The sequence below is a fragment of the Vulpes vulpes genome, chromosome 15, assembly GCF_048418805.1.
Source record: "Vulpes vulpes isolate BD-2025 chromosome 15, VulVul3, whole genome shotgun sequence".
NCBI classification, from domain to species: domain Eukaryota; kingdom Metazoa; phylum Chordata; class Mammalia; order Carnivora; family Canidae; genus Vulpes; species Vulpes vulpes.
The window spans coordinates 27,415,218-27,435,149 of record NC_132794.1 but is presented as its reverse complement, the minus strand read 5'-3'; the positions used below and the strand labels follow the sequence as shown (position 1 = coordinate 27,435,149).

At 40.5% G+C, this 19,932-nt stretch overlaps 2 long non-coding RNA genes across 2 annotated transcripts in view; both read left to right on the top strand.

The window, feature by feature from the left end:
• Nucleotides 1-959: 959 nt before the first annotated feature.
• LOC140595816 (uncharacterized) overlaps nt 960-19,932 on the top strand; it is a 28,196-nt gene continuing 9,223 nt past the window's right edge. The window contains exon 1 of the long non-coding RNA XR_011997703.1: nt 960-1,056. This is a non-coding gene — a long non-coding RNA (uncharacterized lncRNA). The remainder of the gene's footprint in view (nt 1,057-19,932) is intronic.
• LOC140595815 (uncharacterized) lies at nt 14,314-15,080 on the top strand. Its single transcript, XR_011997702.1, has 2 exons — nt 14,314-14,495; nt 14,666-15,080. It is a non-coding gene; the product is annotated as an uncharacterized lncRNA (long non-coding RNA).

Below are 19,932 nucleotides of genomic sequence, written 5' to 3'. Positions count from 1 at the left end.
ATAAAATTGTGGAACTTCAGATCTCAAGAAAATTTGAAAAATTGCTTCACTGTGTTCTTACTTTTTGCAAAATAGACAAAATAACACATTGAGACCTTAAGAAAGTAAACGTCTTTCCTAAGAAGCTGGACCTGACACAAGAAGCTGATTGTGTAGTGTGCACGATTACATTTTAGGTGTGTGTTATTTTTCCTAATCACAACTGCTTCTGTGGGCACAGGTGTTATGCTGGTCTGAATGCTCCTCAGGACAAGTGTGCATTGCTTTGCATGCATAGAACAGTAGGTGGTAAATAATATTTGTTGAGTGAAAGGTTGATTCAGTCCATTGCCCCTTCTTTTTACCCAGAACAGATATGGTGACACAGAAACCTCCTGATTTAGAGGATGCTTCCAGGTATGTAGTGTTTTTATCATTTGCAAGATACTCTAAATAGCTATCATGCCAAGTGGACAAGACAAACCAACCATATGTGGATGTGCTTGACACTCCTAATTACACAACACTCTTGGGTGAAGGTTTTCTTACTTAGAGGGTAACACTCATCTCTGCGTTGCATTTTTTTTTCTTTATATTTTAGAGAAGCTTGAGATTTTCCTACCCTCCAAACCACCCCCTCCAATCCTCCTTGACCTGTGGCCAAGGATATGTAGATAGAACAGTTAACGAAGGACTTGAGGAAACTCAAAATATTGTGAAAGAAAGGAAATAGTTCCAATGACTAATAGAAGTTTGGCTATATAGATTAGAAGGTTGATTGGCACCAGAGGTAAGTTTTGTGCTTTAGTTTTTGACTCTGAGCTTTGTAGATAATGTAAAAACTACCAGCAACTTCCAACTTGTTCCTAAAAATAACCTATTTAAGTAACTTCTGAAAAATGCAGGAAATGGTGAGACAAAGTGATTCACATAAAGAGGAACAAAAGAATTACTTACAGCCTGTCCTGGGTAAGAAAGCTGGTTGGGGCAGATCCCAGAGGCAGAGAAGGGTGTGTTTCTTGGGTGTGGATCAAACCTGTAAAGTTCAGGGAGGAAGGTTTGCTAATCTCTGAGCAGGTGAGTGAAGATTTATCTGCATTCTGAACTTTACATGTCACTGCTCCTTAACTTTTTGTAAGATCCTCATAGTAGAAATAAAAATATTTCTAGATCCTTCTTTAAACTGTGTAGTGTAGTCATCACTTCAAACTGTTCACTTATATCTTACCAAAGGTAATTTATAATCTTGCATGTGCTGGGTAAATCAGTATATTGAACCAAAAGCAAACCACAGGTTATTTATATAGAGGGCCAGCTCCCACAACATTCTATTGATTTATTTCATTTTGGTGAGAAGTTAAGAGGAAAACAAATACAGGGAGCAGTTTTTTTTAAATATAAATTTATTTTTTATTGGTGTTCAATTTGCCAACATATAGGATAACACCCAGTGCCGTCAAGTGCCCACCTCAGTGCCCGTCTCTCAGTCACCCCCCCCCCCCCCCCCCCCCCCCCGCCCACCTCCCCTTCCACCACCCCTAGTTCGTTTCCCAGAGTTAGGAGTCTTTCATGTTCTGTGGGAGCAGTTTTTTATGTTAATCTTGGGGCTTTTTGTTTTGTTAAAGGGGATACCAACACGTTTTCCCAGCATACTTTAATCCCAAGTTTTGCAAGTTCTTAGAACATGTGAACCCAAAAAGTAGGTATTTTAAAAAATAGTTTATTAGAGCAACGTGATATTGCAGTGTTGTATTTTCATGGTAACTTCATTATATCATTTCAACTTATTTAAAATTAAGAGTGTCCAGGATGCTGACTGTGACTTACTCTGGTAAAATACGGTCTCAGATCCTCAGAAGCTCAGTAAGGCCAAACTCTGAACAGGTTAAAATTCAACAAAAATTTATTGCTGATTACTGAAAGGTCAGGCTCAACATAGATACATAAGATTTGGCTTTTGTATTCAAGGAATTTGAGGTTCCTTAAGATTTAAGGAATTTAAGCTAGATATATGAATATATGACCAAGAATGAAATATATGAAGAAAAGAAATCTATAAATTTGAAGCAGGAGTGAAAAAAATTTTTTTCAAAGAGAACTTGACCAGTAAACTGTTGATTGATGAGTAAAATGTAGAAGATGATGGGGGTGGGGAAGCATTCAATACGAATCTTAGTGATGACCCAACAACAGATCACTGGGTGGCTCCAGCATGCCAGCTAGAAGGCCAAGTCCTTTATGTGTATTTCTAAGCCTCAACATGCTGAAATCTGCAAAGAATCATAAGCCCCATTCTAAAGATGAAGCACCTGAGGCTCAAATATATCACAGCGAGCTAATGACAGAATCGGGACCCAAACATAGATCCAGCTGGCTCCAAAGACTATATTTTCTACCATAAAAGAGCATAAGCACAGAAATAAAAATGTGGTGAGGTGGCTTGAGGGGAGGATATATTATGCATAATGATAAGCAGTAAATTTGGAGGGGTCATAGGGAGCTAAATTGTGGAGAGATTTGAGTGCGGAGGTTGGGGGGGGGAGTTTAGACACCTTTGGTTCTCTGCTAAACCTCTAATTCTGGTAAATGCTGTGTGTGCTGTGCAAATCTCTGGCTCAGCTTTCTGTCCTCGGGTAGAAATAGGCACATCAAGTCTTCAGCCTAGCATAGTGCCTGCTATATAGTATGTGCTTAATCAAGGGCAAGTTTCCTTTCTTTCTGGGGACTTTGGACTCCTTTCTGTTCTCACTTTAGAGGCTCTGCAAAGGAAGTAGGTCAATGGTCCAGATTTCCTCTTGTCTCTTTCCTCTCAAACCAGAACAACCCAAAGTTCGTATTTTTGCTACCTTCTTTGCACCCTTTGGAATACAACAAGTGAAGCCTAAACTGAGGGACTGTTGCTACTGCAACTTGGAAGGATGGATCTCAGGTAAAGCACTGTCTCTCAGCAACGAACAAAGAACTGAAATCTACATCTGGAAAGATGACAAATTATTTTGAGACTTATGCCAGCACATAAGTGTCTCCAAGACTTGAAGTGCAAAAAGGAAGCATGAAAGGACATGGAGCTATTACCTACCTTCATGTTGACCTCAGAAAGGGAAGAAACGGCTGAAAAAGGAATAGATAACTTAGAGGTGAGGACAGGAACAGCAGCTTGAAATAGGTAAGGGATGAAGGTAGCTAGGAAAGAGAAACCATAGGTGAAACATGGATCTTTTGGATCAAATAGTTTTGAAGTGCTATTTTCGGAATAGCATAACTATCATAAAAGGTGATAACAAGTAACTGGGCATTCATGCATGTACCAGGATTGAGAACCAGCAACTAGATGACCTTTTAAAAGATATGTTAGTCTTTCTTTCACCCATAGCAGCTCTTCTTGGATAAGCAAAAGCACTTAACCTTGACCTATGTCCAAGATAAATGCAAAGTTATCACAAAGAAGAAATTATGGGTGGGAATTACGGGACTGCAGAGTTGATTGATTATGTCAAGCAATAGTTAGTTAATCTAACTTTGTATTTTAAAAAGTTTAACACAAGGCAAAATTTACCACTGTCCTCTATTCCTTTTTGTTGTTGTTATGGTTGGTATCAGTATTCTTTTCTTTCTTTCTTTCTTTTTTTTAAGATTTTATTTATTTGAGAGAGTGAAAGAGAGAAAGCATGTGCATGAGAAGTGGGGAGGGGCAGAGGGAGAGGGAGAAGCAGACTTCCCGCTAAGCAGGGAGCTGGAGCGGGCCTCAATCCGAGGACCTTGGATCATGACCTGAGCCAAAGGCAGATGCTTAACTGACTGAGCCACCCAGGCGTCCATCAGTATTATCTTCGATAAAAAAGGAATCTGAACATGGTAAGAGGAGAAGGGATTTATCTGGAAATTACAGGAGAGATTGGTGTGACGGCTTAGAGAAAGCAAACCAATAGCATCCTTCTTTGGAGACAATGTTCTTTCCCAAACTTTACGACCGTCCTGCTTTCAGCATGGCAACGTCCTTGTCCTTCTAGTTTCCTTTTCTGTGCATCTTTCCTTTACCTTTCAGTCTGGGAACCAAAGACTGTATCATCCAAATCACCATTTTATAGATAAAAATAGTTATCACTCCAAGGGGAAGTGAAATCCCATCACTCAGGCAGTTGATAGACCCTCGTGCAGAGACACTGGTCTTCTGCTGCTGCTGTTGCTCCTGTCCAGTGCTCTGTTTCATCCACAGCAGGATTACTGTCTGCTTTTCCCGTGGCTTCTCTTCTGTCCCCATGTGTGTCCATGCATGGAGAGGAACTGAAGGATATGGAGGAGTTGTTGACTTTCGTGAAATACGGAACCCAACATCGGCTTAAACAGTCTCAATCATTGGTCAGTAACTAGGAACCAAATGGGATAATCATGTTTGCTTCACTTAATTCATCTTTACTCAGAAAGAAAGGGAAAAAACAAATCCAATAAGCCTCACGTTTTTCATCTTTAAGCTTGGATTATTATTAAGCGTGGATATAAACTCAAACTAAGTTTGTCTTGTAGCTCATAGCTGTCAGCTACGTAAGCTGCAATAACCTTTGCTTGTACTTTGTGAAACCTTCCCGCCTGAGCAGGTGGCAAGGTTCTGGGACTGAGAGGCAGGGAGAGGAGTGAGGCGGGGATATAAATCAGGGTTCAATGGCCCTGTTCTAGTTGGGGGTAATTGGTGGTTTGTCTTTGATAATTGGGGCTGAATTTGGAGGCCACGTCTGCTGCCCTGACTGTCCTAAGTGTGCTGCCAAAGCATCTGAGTGCATTGCTTTCAGAGCAAAGGTAATTAGGTGTTCTTGAGGAGTCCTACTATTTTTCAGATTGAGTAAATCCCAAACAGGTGCAGTCCTAATCCAGGGCATGGGAGGAGCTGGTGGAAAGCCAGCTGCAGTTGTGGAGTGAGTGCTCCAAGAGGAAAGCAGTAAGCTAGAGAATGCTGCAGGAGGGGGCAAGCCCCTGAAGCCCAGAGCACAGCATTTTAGTGCCGAAACATCGTGGATTTGGGAACAGTGAAACTCCTGCCATTCCACTGTGAAATGGGTGGTACCTGGAAAGCCAAGTCTAGAAAATGAGGCATATAGGGTCTGTGGATCAACCACGGATGACACTGAAAGTAAAAGCTGGAGACTTAACATTTCCAAGGGAGTTCTTTGTTTTTAATTCCCCTTCTCTTCTTATGAATAATCCAAATCCAGATGCCAGGATATATGACTGGGTCACAGCCCTGTGGCATGGCAGGCTTGCAAAAATGTAGGAGGGATGAGAGAGGGCCACGTGCACAGAGAAGCCAGACCTGCTCCCGGACATTTTCACTTGCATTCCAGCGATGAGTTCAGAAACTACGTATTTGAGGAAGCGAAGGGGGAAAAGAAAAGAGTGAGAGAAAGGAAAGAGAAAAGGAGAGAGAGTGAGAGTGGGAGGAGCAAGGGGTAAAAACTCAGGGAAAACAAGAGAAAAGTAAGGCATGGATGTGTAAACATAGACTCTGGCTTTCAAAACAGCTTTGACCAACCAGCTTACGCATAAAGGGACTTGGTGGCTGGGGGCTGAAACAGGTAGGTGGTTGGGGTGGAAGCCCCTGGAGGGTATGTGTGCTGCTGGGGGAGTGAAGGGGGTCAGGGAGGATTGGCAGGTTTTGATGCATGGTGCCCAGACAGGGCTGACTCCGGGGCTGACCCTTCTGTGAATGAGAGCTAGACACACAGGCATCTTTAAACATAAAAAGAAAAATGAGAAGAAAGTGAATTATTGTCTGAACCAAGCCCAACTACTCCCAAAATAGACAAAGTAGCTGAGTGGTGAAAGGTTAATTTCTGCCCCCCCCCCCCCCCAACCCTCCAGTAAAGCTTCCACCAGGGCTCCCTGGTCTTTGTTAGTAACTAAAATGAATAGCCTGTGGTCACTGCTTCCTAGGTCCCAGAAACCAAAGCCTGTGTATTGATCACTATTGAACACAACGTAGCAATCAAGACAGTCTATATATTCTCTTGTTTGGGGGCATGGAAGTCTGAGCATTTTCGGTAGAACTGGTATTTATTTTATGGAGGGTAATTAACGCTTGCCTCCCTAACAACCTCACTTTCCCTTTTCTGGAGTCCAGAGCCTCTCTTTAAATAGCTAAGCCTTCAAGCTTACTGAATATCAGTCACTGATGGGGGGTAGTTAAGTACAAATGTGTTTATTTGAGAGGGAAGATACTTGAATGTGCACTTAAATTGCTTTGACTTCCAGCTGCAACAAAACATGTCTTGGCTACGCCGGCTGGGGGAATGATGTATGTGACAGGGGTCACCATTATTTAACTCCAGTGCCACTGAGAGGCTGAACGTGCAGAAAGGAATAAGAAGGGGGTGGGGGGAATGGGGAGGAAAAAGGAGGGACCCAAAGGAAGAGCAAAAAAGAAAAGAGGTGCTAGGGGAGGAAGAGGTGAAGCGACACCAGTCATCGCTTGGTGCGACATGTGATGGCACAGGGACTTCGGTTACATTCTCTGAATATAAACCGGATGGCCGCGTGCGGCCTCTAGAGCAGTAATTACCAAGTGGCACCTCTACGAGGACCGATTTTACAGGGGGAAAGCCTTCCCCGTGGAAAGATCAGCCCGTGTGCAGGGTGGATAGTGCAAACAAGCCCAAATGCCCATCCCCGTGGCAGGAATAAAGGGGAGAGGGATCGTATTTTAAGGCTCCATTAACAAAGAACTTTACTCAGGGAGGAGCTGTTAATAAGTAATGAAACAAAGTGCCTGTTATGGAGATTAAATGTCCCCGTGTCTAGGTACAAAGTTCAGGCTGCAAAGTGCAGCTGTCACCCCGTCTCTAACCCCACCGCAGCCTTAGAACCCCTGGTTCAAAGTGTGTCTTGCAGCCTTCCTGTTACCAGTCTGCCCAGTGCAAGGTCCAGCCAGGGAGCAGAGTGCAGCGTCTGACGCTCTGCTGACTGCTTTCTTTGTTTAGCTCAGGCGAGCTTTAGATAAGCCCCGAACTGCTTATTTAAGACGATTATTACCTACAACTGACAGATGATTTTCCCAGATTCTTACACTTACGCTTTATATGCGAGCTCCAACGGTGCCCAACTAATTTCTCGAGAATTTGTGTGTGTGCAGAAGCAACGGATATGAGGACACGTGAAAGACGAGGTCAAAAATGTATTTCTAAGGAATATCCAGGTCCACGCAGACATGCAAAACTGAGACGGTTGGAAGTAAGCACTCGCCAGGGAGATGCAGGACGGGTCAAAGAATTCCCTCTGAGATGGCCAAAGATCAAATCAATAGGAGATTTACCCTTGAGAAGCCAGCAAATTCTTTCCCCATGTGACAGGCCATCAGTGTTATTCGTTTCTGTAGGGAGCACCCCTCTTTTAATTGCTCTTCTTATTTATCTACAAAAGACTCAGAAGGAAACTCACTTTTTCAGATAGCTCCAATTGCTTGACCTGATCTAGCAAGAGTCTTGGGAAGGCGGCAGCACATTATTTAACGAGCATCCCCATTTTATAGATGAAGAAACTGAGACTCAAGGATGTTAGTGACTTGCCCGGGGTCACAGAATATGGGGCACCACCAAGATCACAATCAATCTTGTTGGCTTTTCCTTATGGCACTTTTTCTACCACTCCACAGCTGCCACATATGCAGATGCCAATTTTCTTTAAATGGCATGGTTCCTTTCCATTTTTTATCTTTATGGGAGTGAACAGAGTCAAAATAAAACATGGGAGGGCAGGCAGTTTGGGAATTGTGATGTGAAGGAACACTTCAGGAGGGGCTTAGGGAAACAGAGCCCGACCCCATGTTGGCCTAGTGCCAGGCTCTTGTGATTAATGTTCTCTCTCTGGACCACGAGTGCCAAGGAGGCAGGATTTTAGACTAGTTAGCTGGTCAGTCGGTTAGGGTGCTGCTCCTTCCAGTGATAGCATGGATTAATATTTTACTTCAGGAAGGGGCACAGCCCTTGGTGATATATGAGAGGCCCAAAAGGCTTAGAATTTAAAATGTTACTTGTGATTCATAAAAGCAAGCTAAGTTTTCCTTTTTTCCCACGTTTTGTTTACATTAGAATGGAGTTTAAAAACTCATAAGCAGGCTTCATTCCTTTGACAGTTACCTGTCGAGGCCTACAATGTTCCAGATATTTGAGATATTTATCTGTAGGTGTTTACATACATCTAATATTTTAAGTTATTTGCTGCACGCACACTATGTTCTGGAAAGGGAGCACAAATATAAATTCAGATTCATTCCATTCTTAGTCCTCAAAGAGCCTGAACTACATATAGGAGGAAGGAAATAGTAAGAATGTTCCTAACCAGTGACAACAGAGACACGGCCAAAATGGTAAGGGATCAGGGAGAGAAGTGAGAGTTAGCAGTGAGCCTTTAGTTACTGAGTGCATGCGTCCAGGTGCAAGGACGGGTGTTTGATGGTAAAGCTTGTAATCCATGTGGCCACACCAGGAAGTAGAGATTATCTCCACTTTACAGATAACTGTATTGAAACTCAGTGAAGTTAAGATACTTGCCCAAAGTCACACAGGTTTGAACCCAGTTCTCCACCCAAAGAGAAGCTGGAAAAAAAAAAAAATCAAACCAGAGAAGAAGAGAAAATAAATGATCAGAAAGGAGAGAAGACAAGGAATCTACTGTCTTCTGAATGGCAAGATGGAAAGTGGGGGGGTGGGGGTGTCTCTGGGTGATAGTAGGTGCTTAAAGACACAGAGGTTTGGGGGTCAGAAACCAAAAGGTAGCGCAGTAGGTGGCTGATAAAGTAAGAAGTACATGTGGGAGCTCCAAATGTGCACTCCTAATCCCTTTAACACGTGACAATGGAGGGACGCGGGTGGCCCAGTGGTTGAACATCTGCCTTTGGCTCAGGTCATGATCCCGGAGTCCTGGGATCAAGTCCCACATCAGCCTCCTTCTCCCTCTGCCTATGTCTCTGCCTCTGTGTCTCTCATGAATAAGTAAATAAAATCTTTAAAAAACCAAACCAAAACAACAACAACAACAAAAAAACACATGACCATGGAGAGAAAGGGTTGCACAAGGTGTATCTTCAATGTTGTCTTTTCCCAGCTCCCTTTTCTCTGTACCCACCTATATGAAAAGCTATGTACTTCTCTCTTTGTTTTATATGTGTTCTCATACCCTGCTATGGTTGCAGCTATCACCTGTATTTTGAAGACACACCCTAACCTAGATCTCTGGCCAGGCTCTTTCTCTTCAGATACTGATTTGTATTTCTAGCTGCTCATTCAATGTATCCAACTGGGGAACTCAGACACCTCCGTCTACATCTGCAAACCTACTTTTTCCCTATTTTCCCTCCTTGGACCATGCCATTTTATTGCTTTAGTCTCCAAATCAGAAACTTTGACACTATCATTGATGTCGTCTTCCTTATCTCCACCTGGTAAATCCAACATACTACTGGTGCTCACAGTTTTACCTCTGAGATGTTTCCAAATCTATCACCTTCTGTCAATCCCTGTACCCGCAGCTTGGCTCAAGTTTTTATTATCACTTGAAGTGATGGACCAATGGTTCTCCAGTTATGTTCAACCCATCTCTTCATTCCTATCACTAGTAGAAATGATTTGGAAAGCATGAAACAAACAGAGCCAAATCTGGTAAGACTTCTTTCTTTTTTAAAAAAACCTTAATGATGACCATCTATTTACAAAAGAGTTTCCAAGTCAGACCATAGAACATTGGCCTATAGACATTTTTCTTGCCTAAACAAGGATGGAACCATCATGTTTAAATTTGAATTAGTTTTCAGCATAAAAGTATATTTTGCATAAACGTTGCAATTATTGACTTCTGTCGAAAAATCTAGATCAAGCAACACCTGGGCAGAATTCCCACAGAGTAGCCATCAGATGAAGCTCCATAGAAGCTGTCTGTGATTGGAGCATCTACCTTTCCAGCTTGATGTAATCCTCACAATCATGGGTCATGTTGATAGTACGTACCATTGATATGATAGAATATGATGAGAATGGTGCTTTATCTGTGTGATTTTCCTCACTACAAACCCATAACCCCAGGTGAATTATAAGAAAAACATCAGACAAACACACTATGGAATATTGACCTCAAAATTGTCAAGGACATCAAAAAACAAGAAAAATCTAAGAAATGTCACAGCCAATAGGAGCCTAAGATGACAGTGGGAATAAGTGTAATATGGTATTCTTGATGGGATCATAGAACAGAAAAAGGACACCAGGTAAAAACAAAATCCAAATGAAGTGTGGACTTTTTTTTTCAGCTTGATTGAGGTATAATTGACAACATTGTAAGATATTTAAAGCGTACATCATAGTTTGATATACATGTACATTGTGAAAGGATTCCTCACATCTAGCTAATTAACACACTCATCACCTCACAAATTTATCTTTTTTTTTATGAGAACACTTAAGTTCCACTCGCAGCAAATTTCAATGATATAATCAATGTTATCAACTATAGTCACCATGTTATATAACAGATCCTCAGACCTCATTGACCTTATAGCTGAAAGTTTATATCTTTTTGCCAACTTTTTCCTACTTCCCTCTTCTCAGCCTATTTGCAACCACTTTTCTACTCTCTGTTCCCATGAGTGATACTAACGAAAAATTCAGTTGTTAATGCATCTGAAATGGAGCCCCAAGTCAGGCTCTGCGCTCAGCAGGGAGTTTGCTTCTCCCTCTCTTTCCTTCTGCTCCTCCCCCCTTTGGTTTGCATTTCCCTGATGATTAGAAATGTTGAACACCTTTTCATGTACCTGCTGGCCATTTGTATATCTTCTTTGGAAAAATCTGTGTTCAATTCCTCTGCCCATTTTTTAATCAGATTGCTTTTTGCTATTGAGTTGTGTGAGTTCTTTATATATTTAGGATATTGATCCCTTATCAGATACATAATTTACAAACATTTTCTCCCATTCAGTAAATTGCTTTTTCATTTTGTTAATGGTTTCCTTTGTTGTGCAGCTATCTTTTAGTTTGATGTAGTCCGGCTTGTTTAGTTTTGCTTTTGTAGATTTGGTTTTTGGTGTAAAATAAAAAAAAAAAAATTAAGGCCCAGACTGATGTCAGGAGCTTACCTGCTATGTTTTCTTCTATGAATTTCAAATCTTAAATTTAAGTCTTTAATCCATTTTTAATTGATTTTAGTATATGGTGTATTAATTCTTTCAATCCATGAGCACGACTATTTTTCCATTTATTTGTATCTTCAATTTCTTTCATCAGTGTCTTATAGTTTCCAGTGCATAGATTTTTCACTTCGTGGGTTTAATTTATTCTCTGGCATTTTATTCTTTTTGATGCTGCTGTTAATGGAATTGTTTTCTTAGTTTCTCTTTCTGATAGTTTGTGGTTAATATATAGACACACGATTACATTTTGCCTATTGATTTCTGTATCCTGCAACTTTACTGAATTAGTTTATCAGTTCTGTTTTGGTGGAGTCATTAGAGTGTTCTATGTACAGTATTATGTTATCTGCAAATAGAGACAATTTTACTTTTCCTTTATTATTTGGCTGTATTGTATTTCTTTTTCTTGCCTAGTTGCTCTGGGTAGGATTTCCAGCACTCTATAAATGAAAGTGGTGAGAGTTGGTATCCTTATCTTGTTTCTCATCTTTTAGCTTTTCACTATGAAGTAGGATTTTAGCTGGGAGCTTAGTTAATAATAATGTATCATTATTGAATCATTAATTGTAACAAACATACTGTATTATTGCACAATGTTAGGGGAAACTGAATATGCAGGAACTCTCTGTATGATATTCACAATTTTCCCAGAAATCTTAATCTACCTAAAATTTTAAAATTATTCTTAAAGAAGTGAATCAGTGGCAAAGTAGGCAAGTTATTTATTGACCTCTTACTTTCTTTTTAATTCTCCAACTTCTCTAGTCTTGGTGTGTATTAGTTACTCAACAATATTGCATAAAGTATTTTATTCCATATATATTTTGTGTATTTACTTATACATATGTAAGAAAGGTAATAGATGTATGAAAATTCATGTATGTGATATATATGCAATATATATGATATACATATAAGTATATATAAGTATATATCATATACACATTATATATATATGTGACAATAGTTTTTCTATTAAGTTTGGGGATTACTAAAGAACCAAAAGCCTTTAAGACCTAAAGGAAGAGATTTCCAAGGTGAAGTTTAGATTTTTTTCATATCTGAATCAGGAAGATATCTTGTGGCAAGAGAAGAAATTTTATTAGCATGCTCCAATCATAAAATCAGTCCTATTGTAATTAAGGTACAAAGAGAAGGAAAGGGCATGAAAACAGTTGATTTGGTAGAAGATGCTAATATCACTTTCCCTATGGGTATTATGGCCACAAAGCATTGAAGAAACAATCTCATTAATAAATTTAAAGATTCCTCCCACTCCACCATGTAGAAATGGTCAGGTTCCAAAACGAGAGATCCTGCAATTCATCTGCAGGGGGACAGATTCCTTGTGATCTTTGCAAATACTGATTTGTAATCACTTTCACTTTATTAATTTCATTTTGTATATTATTCCCCATGGTCACTTCAGGGGGGTGCATTGTTCCTGTCTCATTTTTTTCAAGGTGAAGACATTTTCACTGACAGAGGCTCACTGACTTTCCAGAGGTTATCTAGGGATTCATTAACAGCATAAAAATCAGGCTCCAAATAATGTCACTGAGCCATTGCTATCCTCTCCATCTTCCTGCTTCCCTCAATCCAAAGAGGTTTTAAATAAGGAGATAACATAATTAAATAACTTTAAGGAAAATGCAAATGAGTAAAATCTTAGGGGAAGATGAAGATAAATTAATCAGGAAAAAAACCAAAAAAACAAACCACAAGGTAGCCAAGGAATGCGTGGTGCTTGGAAGACAATAAATTAGATTGCCATTTGTAAGTAATAAGATAGGGCTACAAGAAAAGCCAGGGATATTCTGGTCTGTTCTTAAAGAAGGATAGGATAACCTGATGAGAAAAGGTACAGATAGCATGATGTGTTGAGATCATGCTGTTTCTGGCGGACTCATTTTGAGGTCTACGAGCACCAAACCTGCACTTTCTGGAAGAGCTCCTAAGAGCAACATAAGCAGATAAAATGAGAAAAGTACTCAGACTGCTCCTCTCACTGTCCACTGCCTTCTAAAGGCAGATTAAGTCAGATGGAATTGATTTAGCAAGCTGAATAACTCACACTGGAGACCTGAGTTGACATGATGTATTCAATTTTTGTTGCTTTCAAATTTTAACGTTGTTGTCTCCATTTGGATGGGGGCAACTCTACAGGTATGTGAAATGAGTGACCCATGACCTGCTACACAGGATGGCCTGCTTACCCTCAAACTCTCTTCTGCAACTCTACACATTGCTACTTTCTCCCTTCTGTGGCCTGGTATACTCAGCATGAGAGAAGAAAAGCCCTGGTAATGGAAAAGTCACTATGAAATGTGTGAATCCCAAAAAGGCAGGGGTAAAATGTTTGTGTGTTACTTTGCCAGGAAAAAAAATTCCCTTGGCTTTCTTCTTTATTAGAGTATCTCCACAGGTTTGTTTGTGAATGGACCTCTTTGACAGTGGAATTTGAGGAAGAGTACCTGCTCTAAGAGGGTACTTTTTCTAGCTGATAAGTCCAGGAATAACTACCATCTCTTAGGGTGAGGTAATACCACCTTCTCAAGGAGGAGAGAGATGAGTAAGATATGCAGGAAAACTAATCGTGACCTGTTGGTGGTAGGTGGAAGAAATCTCACTGAAACCATATAACATGCAGTAACGTGAGTACTATAGACTGAATATTTGTTTCCACCCCAAAATTTATAAGTTGAAACCTAACCCCAAAGTTATGGTGATTAAAATTTGGGGTCCCTGGGCAGTGATTAGATGGTGAGGGTGGAGCCCCCATGAATGGAATTAGTGCCCATATAAAAGAGACCCCAGGGAGTTCTCTCATTCCTTCTGTTGTATGAGGATACAGTGAAAAGATGGCTATCTATGAGCTATCCTAGTCAGAACTAGGATTTCTCACCAGGCAACAAATCTGCAGGTGCCTTGATCTTAGATTCCCAGCCTCCAGAATGGTGAGAAAAAATTTCTGCTGGGGCACCTGGGTGGCTCAGCAGTTGAGCATCTGCCTTTGGCTCAGGGTGTGATCTCGACATCCTGGTATCAAGTCCCACATCAGGCTCCTCTTGGGAAGCCTGCTTCTCCCTCTGCCTATGTCTCTGCCTCTCTCTGTATTTCTCATGATTAAATAAATAAAATCTTTATTTTTTTTTTTCTGCTTTCCCAAGCCCCTCAGTCTATGATATTCTGCTATAGCAGTCTGAATGGACTAAGAGAATGAGTCAAGTCTACATTTGTAGATCGTAGCTGCTTAAGTGGAGACAAGGGAAGTTTCTATTGGTGGAAAAGGAGAACCTAGAGGAAACTAAATTTACCTATTCTGCTCTGCTTTAATGCTGATGACCAAGAGGTGAGAGCCATGTTGATCTTATCTTCTCACCTTTTGCCCTTCACTGTCAATGTGATTTCCCCTAAAGGTCATGATCCACTGAGGAGAATGACTCAGTCTCTGCTCTGATGTAACAACATGAAGAATTTGTCAGTAGAATTAATATTCTAAATGGTCTGTGTTTTCTTCAGCCCATAGGACTGTTGGAATAACATTTACCATCTGGGAAAAATAATTTAATTAGGCAGAGGAATGGTTTTGAAAAACAACTACAGAAATTGCCACAACTTGATCCAGTTCCAGTTCCACCAGAAAAGAGACCAAGAACATAGTAGAAAAGGTTTGGGAGGAATTGAATGCAGAAACCTTGGCAAGTATGCTTTAAGCCCAGAAAAGCTGTGGGAAAAGAAGATCTTCGGAAGAAAACTTGGAAGTTAGAAAGTCTTTGGGAATCCTGAAATTAAGGGGATGAAGAGTCTGTCAAAGCAGAAGTCTAGATGAGTTGCTTTGGGAAGAAAAAAGATTCTACACTTTTCGCTCTGGGCCTGGAACAGAAAAGACACCCATGCCGATAACATGTCTATAATACTTATGTTTATTATTTGATTTCTATCATTTCCTAATTTTTAAATGTTGATTGTCATGGACATGATTTGACACAACAAAAAGGGACATTTGCTTAATGTTAGTGCTTATGACCATAGCGGCTGCCCCAGCATGTTGCCTAACATTTAATTGAGAGCTGAAGAAACTCTCTGCAACCTCGGAACGTGGTTCATTAAAACATTTTAAGAGGAGCAGCACCTGGGTGGCACAGTTGGTTAAGCATCCAACTGTTAGGTTGTGATCTGAGGTTCACAAGATCGAGCCCCATGTCCAGCTTTGCACTCAGCATGGAGTCTGCTTAAGTTTCTCTCTCCCTCTCCCTTTGCACCTTGCCCCACCCATACTTTCTCTGAAATAAATAAAACCTTAGAAAAAAAAAAAAAAAAACTTCTCGAGAGGAATATTACCAGGCACAAATGTCAAGTCAAGGAGCAAAGAAGCTAACCCAACTCTACCACAAAGAATTGGACTAGCCTTTCTTTCTGAACCTGTGATTTCCTTCATCATATCAGGTGTGGCACAATGTATGAGAGGTTTCCTAACAATATAGACTAACCAAAAGCCAGAAAAGGCAGGGAGGCCACTTCTCTCATTGTTGCTTAGAAGATCTCTGTAGGTAACTTGCATTGATACCTATGAGAACAACGTGAATTAATCCCATAGCTCAGGATAGAGCTCAGACAGGATAGCTGAGGACACAGAACTCAGAATTCAAATGCAGTCAGAATAAGGCTACATATATTATTTCAACATGTTGGAATCCATCTGTAATAGCTATCAATGGCTTTATACAACCAACTTACATAGTTCATTCATTAACCAGGAGCTAATATACTGCAGAAATGCTCTAGTGGGTATATTTCCAAAATAAATTTGAGAGCATTAACCATATTTTGTTCACGAAGGAGTGAATTATAAGGGTCAAAGGCAAGATGACATTCGTGGAAAGTGAATAAGCATTCAAAGAGGAAGGAGAATATCTAGAACTAGACTGTCCAGTACAGTAGCCACTAGCCACATGTAACAATGGAAATTTAAATTAATTAAAATTAAATGACATTTCAAGTTCAGTTCTTCAGTCACTCTAGCACATTTCAAATGCTCAATAGCCACATGTGGCTAGTTGCTACCGTACTAAATGTAGATAGAGAACATGTTCATAAACACTGGAAGTTCTATCGCACTGTGCTGATGCAGACCTTCCAACATCTGTCTCCACTCCAACTCCAGCATGTATAATTTTCATATTCTGGATAGTGTGATTTCAGGATTCAAAAAGGCCCCAGAAGAAAACAAACAAACAAACAAACAAACAAACAAAAAAACCCACCTAGGACAAGGTGTGGCCATCATCACTGACTGAGCAGCTAAGGAGCCCATAGGGACAGGCATAACTTTGGGACCTGAGTTTTTCTGTGCATCTGAGAAACCCTGATTGCCACTATAGCTATCCAGTTAAAGCCATCCTCTCCCTTCAGGCTGTGGCCGTGTGTTTATGAGGTCTGTCTGTGTTCGGTATCAGCTTCTGGCTACTTGTCTAATTATGTAGACAGTGAGCACATGTGAGATAAAGGGTAGGAGAAACAGTCCCTTGTGATCCCAGCCCATATATTGCCCATCATCCTCCCCTGTCACTGTGGTTCCCTCATTCATGTGAACATGATAGGTTAAAGTCAGAATTTAGAGTATTGAAGCAGAACATGATGTATAATAGAAGCTCTTAATTACTGGGACAATAACCTGAAAGTGAGTATGTACAAAAGGTATTACACGATTAACCAAGACAAGGGAGAAATTCATCTCATGAAGTAAGCTTAGTTATTGAAACCATGTTTTGTCCACAGTCTTTGTTTGTCTGTTTGTTTTCTGCGATCATTTGCATGGGATATTTCAAATCATCTTTATGTGAGTCTAGGTAATTACAATAAAAAAGGAAAAATAAACAGTCTAACACCCCCTGTCTTGAGCTCCCCGTCTTGTGACTGATCCAGCCCTTGGCATAGAACTTGAGTCAGTGCCACAGGAGGGGACTGTGCCTTCTGTTTACAAAAACATCTGTAGAGAAGAATGGGCAGAGTAGTTTTTTCCTAACTAAAACCAGCTATTTCTAAAAAGAAAGGACTAAAGCATTTATCCTAAGATAGTGCAAGTGATCATGATAGCATTGATGACGGTGCTGATGACGATAATTATGAAGATGATTTGCTTATTCTTTCCGTCGAGAGTGTTCCATAAATACCTGTGGCTGATAAGATGGAGAGACCAGGAGCACTCTGCTTAGTCCGATGGGCCTGCCTTCCAGGAACAATTCTTTTCTAGAAGATGGCTCTTGAAATGGTTAATATAATTAGGTGCCGTATTTCATCTCAACTTCTGTTTCTGACAACTGGGCAGAGACGACACAGTCAGAGAACTAGGAACTCTAACGACAATACTGCATGAAGAAAATGCTCACTCTTAGTCTTGTTCACCATCCTGCAATGAAAAAAAATGAACACACCGAGCAGTTGTGCTATGCACCTGGAACAGGTGGAGGGAAGCCATGGCTCTCTTTAGATAGAGGGGCTGCATTCATTCGAGTTAATCCTAAAGTTCTCTGTGATTTGGCAAGGGAAGTTTTGAGTTTCGACTCAGTGACTGCTGTTTAAACTGCAGAGCTGATGCACAAATGATCCATAACACATTTTGGCATATTAAATCATCTTCACAGTTCTAATATGCCATGAAACCCAATTTACATATAACGGAGGCATAGAAGATGAAAAGCTGAGAACAGACTCCTGTTTCAAAAGGCATCAGGCACACCACTTTATTTTCTTGAAGCACCACTAACTTCTATAAATCTGTTGCTGGAAAAGGTTATTAAGCTGCCAGGCCCTTCTTCTTTCTTCTCAAGCCCTAACTCCCCTCCTCTTCTCACATGCCATATGGAAGCTCTACTCTCTTCCTCTCCCATTGTTTTGTCTTTTTATCCCATAGCTCTTTTCCCTTGAGCCGAATTCCTCAGACTCTTTGGGCCACAACAAACATAATACTCTTTTTCTTTAGACTTATAATGCATTTAGAATTTTTTTGTGGGGGCTATGGCAGATATGAGATAGTAATAGAACAGAGTAAGAGTAATAGAAAATCCAATAGTTCATCAGATTCTGGACCTGACCTCTTATTTTATTTTATTTTTTTTTAATTTATGATAGTCACAGAGAGAGAGAGAGGCAGAGACACAGGCAGAGGGAGAAGCAGGCTCCATGCACCAGGAGCCTGATGTGGGATTCGATCCCGGGTCTCCAGGATCGCGCCCTGGGCCAAAGGCAGGCGCCGAACCGCTGCGCCACCCAGGGATCCCATGGACCTGACCTCTTAAAGATAGCACCTAGATAATAACACTAGGCCAGGGTGCAACCAGTGGTGGGATGCGCCACTCTATCATAATTCTGATACCTGCTGTTAATTGAGACAATACGCTGCCAGCCTACCATCCATTCATGAATTATGTGGTGTACAGCCAAAGACATCAACGCAGGGACAGAGTACAAAAATTGGCTTTTGCCACACCTCAAAATATATATAATTTTTTGAATTAGGTCAGTAAGTACTCAAGAATTACTTAATCACATCTCTTGGGAAAATAATGAGAATATTTTATGTTATATTATAATTAATATCAAAATCTTCAATGATCATTGTCAGTTGCTTGGCACCAGATAAAAAGGCCACTGTGCCTGCCAAAGTTTTGCTTTCCTCCAGGGTCTCTAGACCAGAGTTTCTCAACCCTGGCATCATTCATAAATGGGGCCAGATAATTCTTTGTTGTGGAGGGCTATTTTGTGCATTGTAGGACGCTTAGCAGCTTCCCTGGCCTCTACCCACTAGATACGAGTAGTATCCCCCCTTACCTGTGACCACTATTGCTAGGTATCCCCCAAGGAATAATTGCTCCTAGTTGAGAACCATTGTCCTAGATTCACAAGGCATGGATCATATTTCATCTCATATTTCCCTTTTCCCCTTTTCTTGCATGCTCAATCCTGGTAATATACGCCTACCTTTACCCAATTGCAAACCTTCTCTGTGCCTTCTCTTATATCTAAAACTAGTCCTATCTTAGTTATTGAAAATATCTTGGCATTACCTGTGTAAATAGTAACAGATTCCCTTGAGCCTCAAAAATTACATATAATGATCCAATAGGAAAACATGAAGGAATGTAGAAATAAATAAAATAGCTAGAGAGAATAGAGAATAGGGAATCAAGTCTACATAAACTACTGTGGCTTCAAGTTGACTTCCTGGGACAAGTTGAAAGTGATATCACGGGGTTAGCTAGAAACAACCTCAATAAATAAAAGACAGGACCTTACATCCTACAAAACTTTCCATTTTGTAGAAATTTATACCTCTTATTGATTTCCTACTGAAATTATTCACTATGAATTTTCCATAACTTTAAAAAATTCTCTAAACCTCCAAGTCCCTCCCTCCTTGGTCTTGTATTTTCAGCAGGTAACCACATCTCTAGCTTAAAAAACAGTGGATACTAGCAAGAAGACCCAAGTTATCTGACATGAGCGCTCTCAATGTTTCTCCTTTCTTTATTAAAATCTCTATTCTCCCCACATCCTCAGCTATACTGAATTATTTCTCAAATTATCCCCTCAACTTCCTTTTATTCTTGCCTCTTGTTTCAATAAATGAGACAGTCTTCCTTTTCAAAACTAACTCTTTGAACTGTGCCTCTGACCTCGAACCTCTGGTTATCTACTTTCTTTGCTTACTTTCAATATCTTACTTTCTATTGGTATCTGCCAGTCTGCTGTAAATGTCACTCACTGTCTACGCCACATTTTGCGCT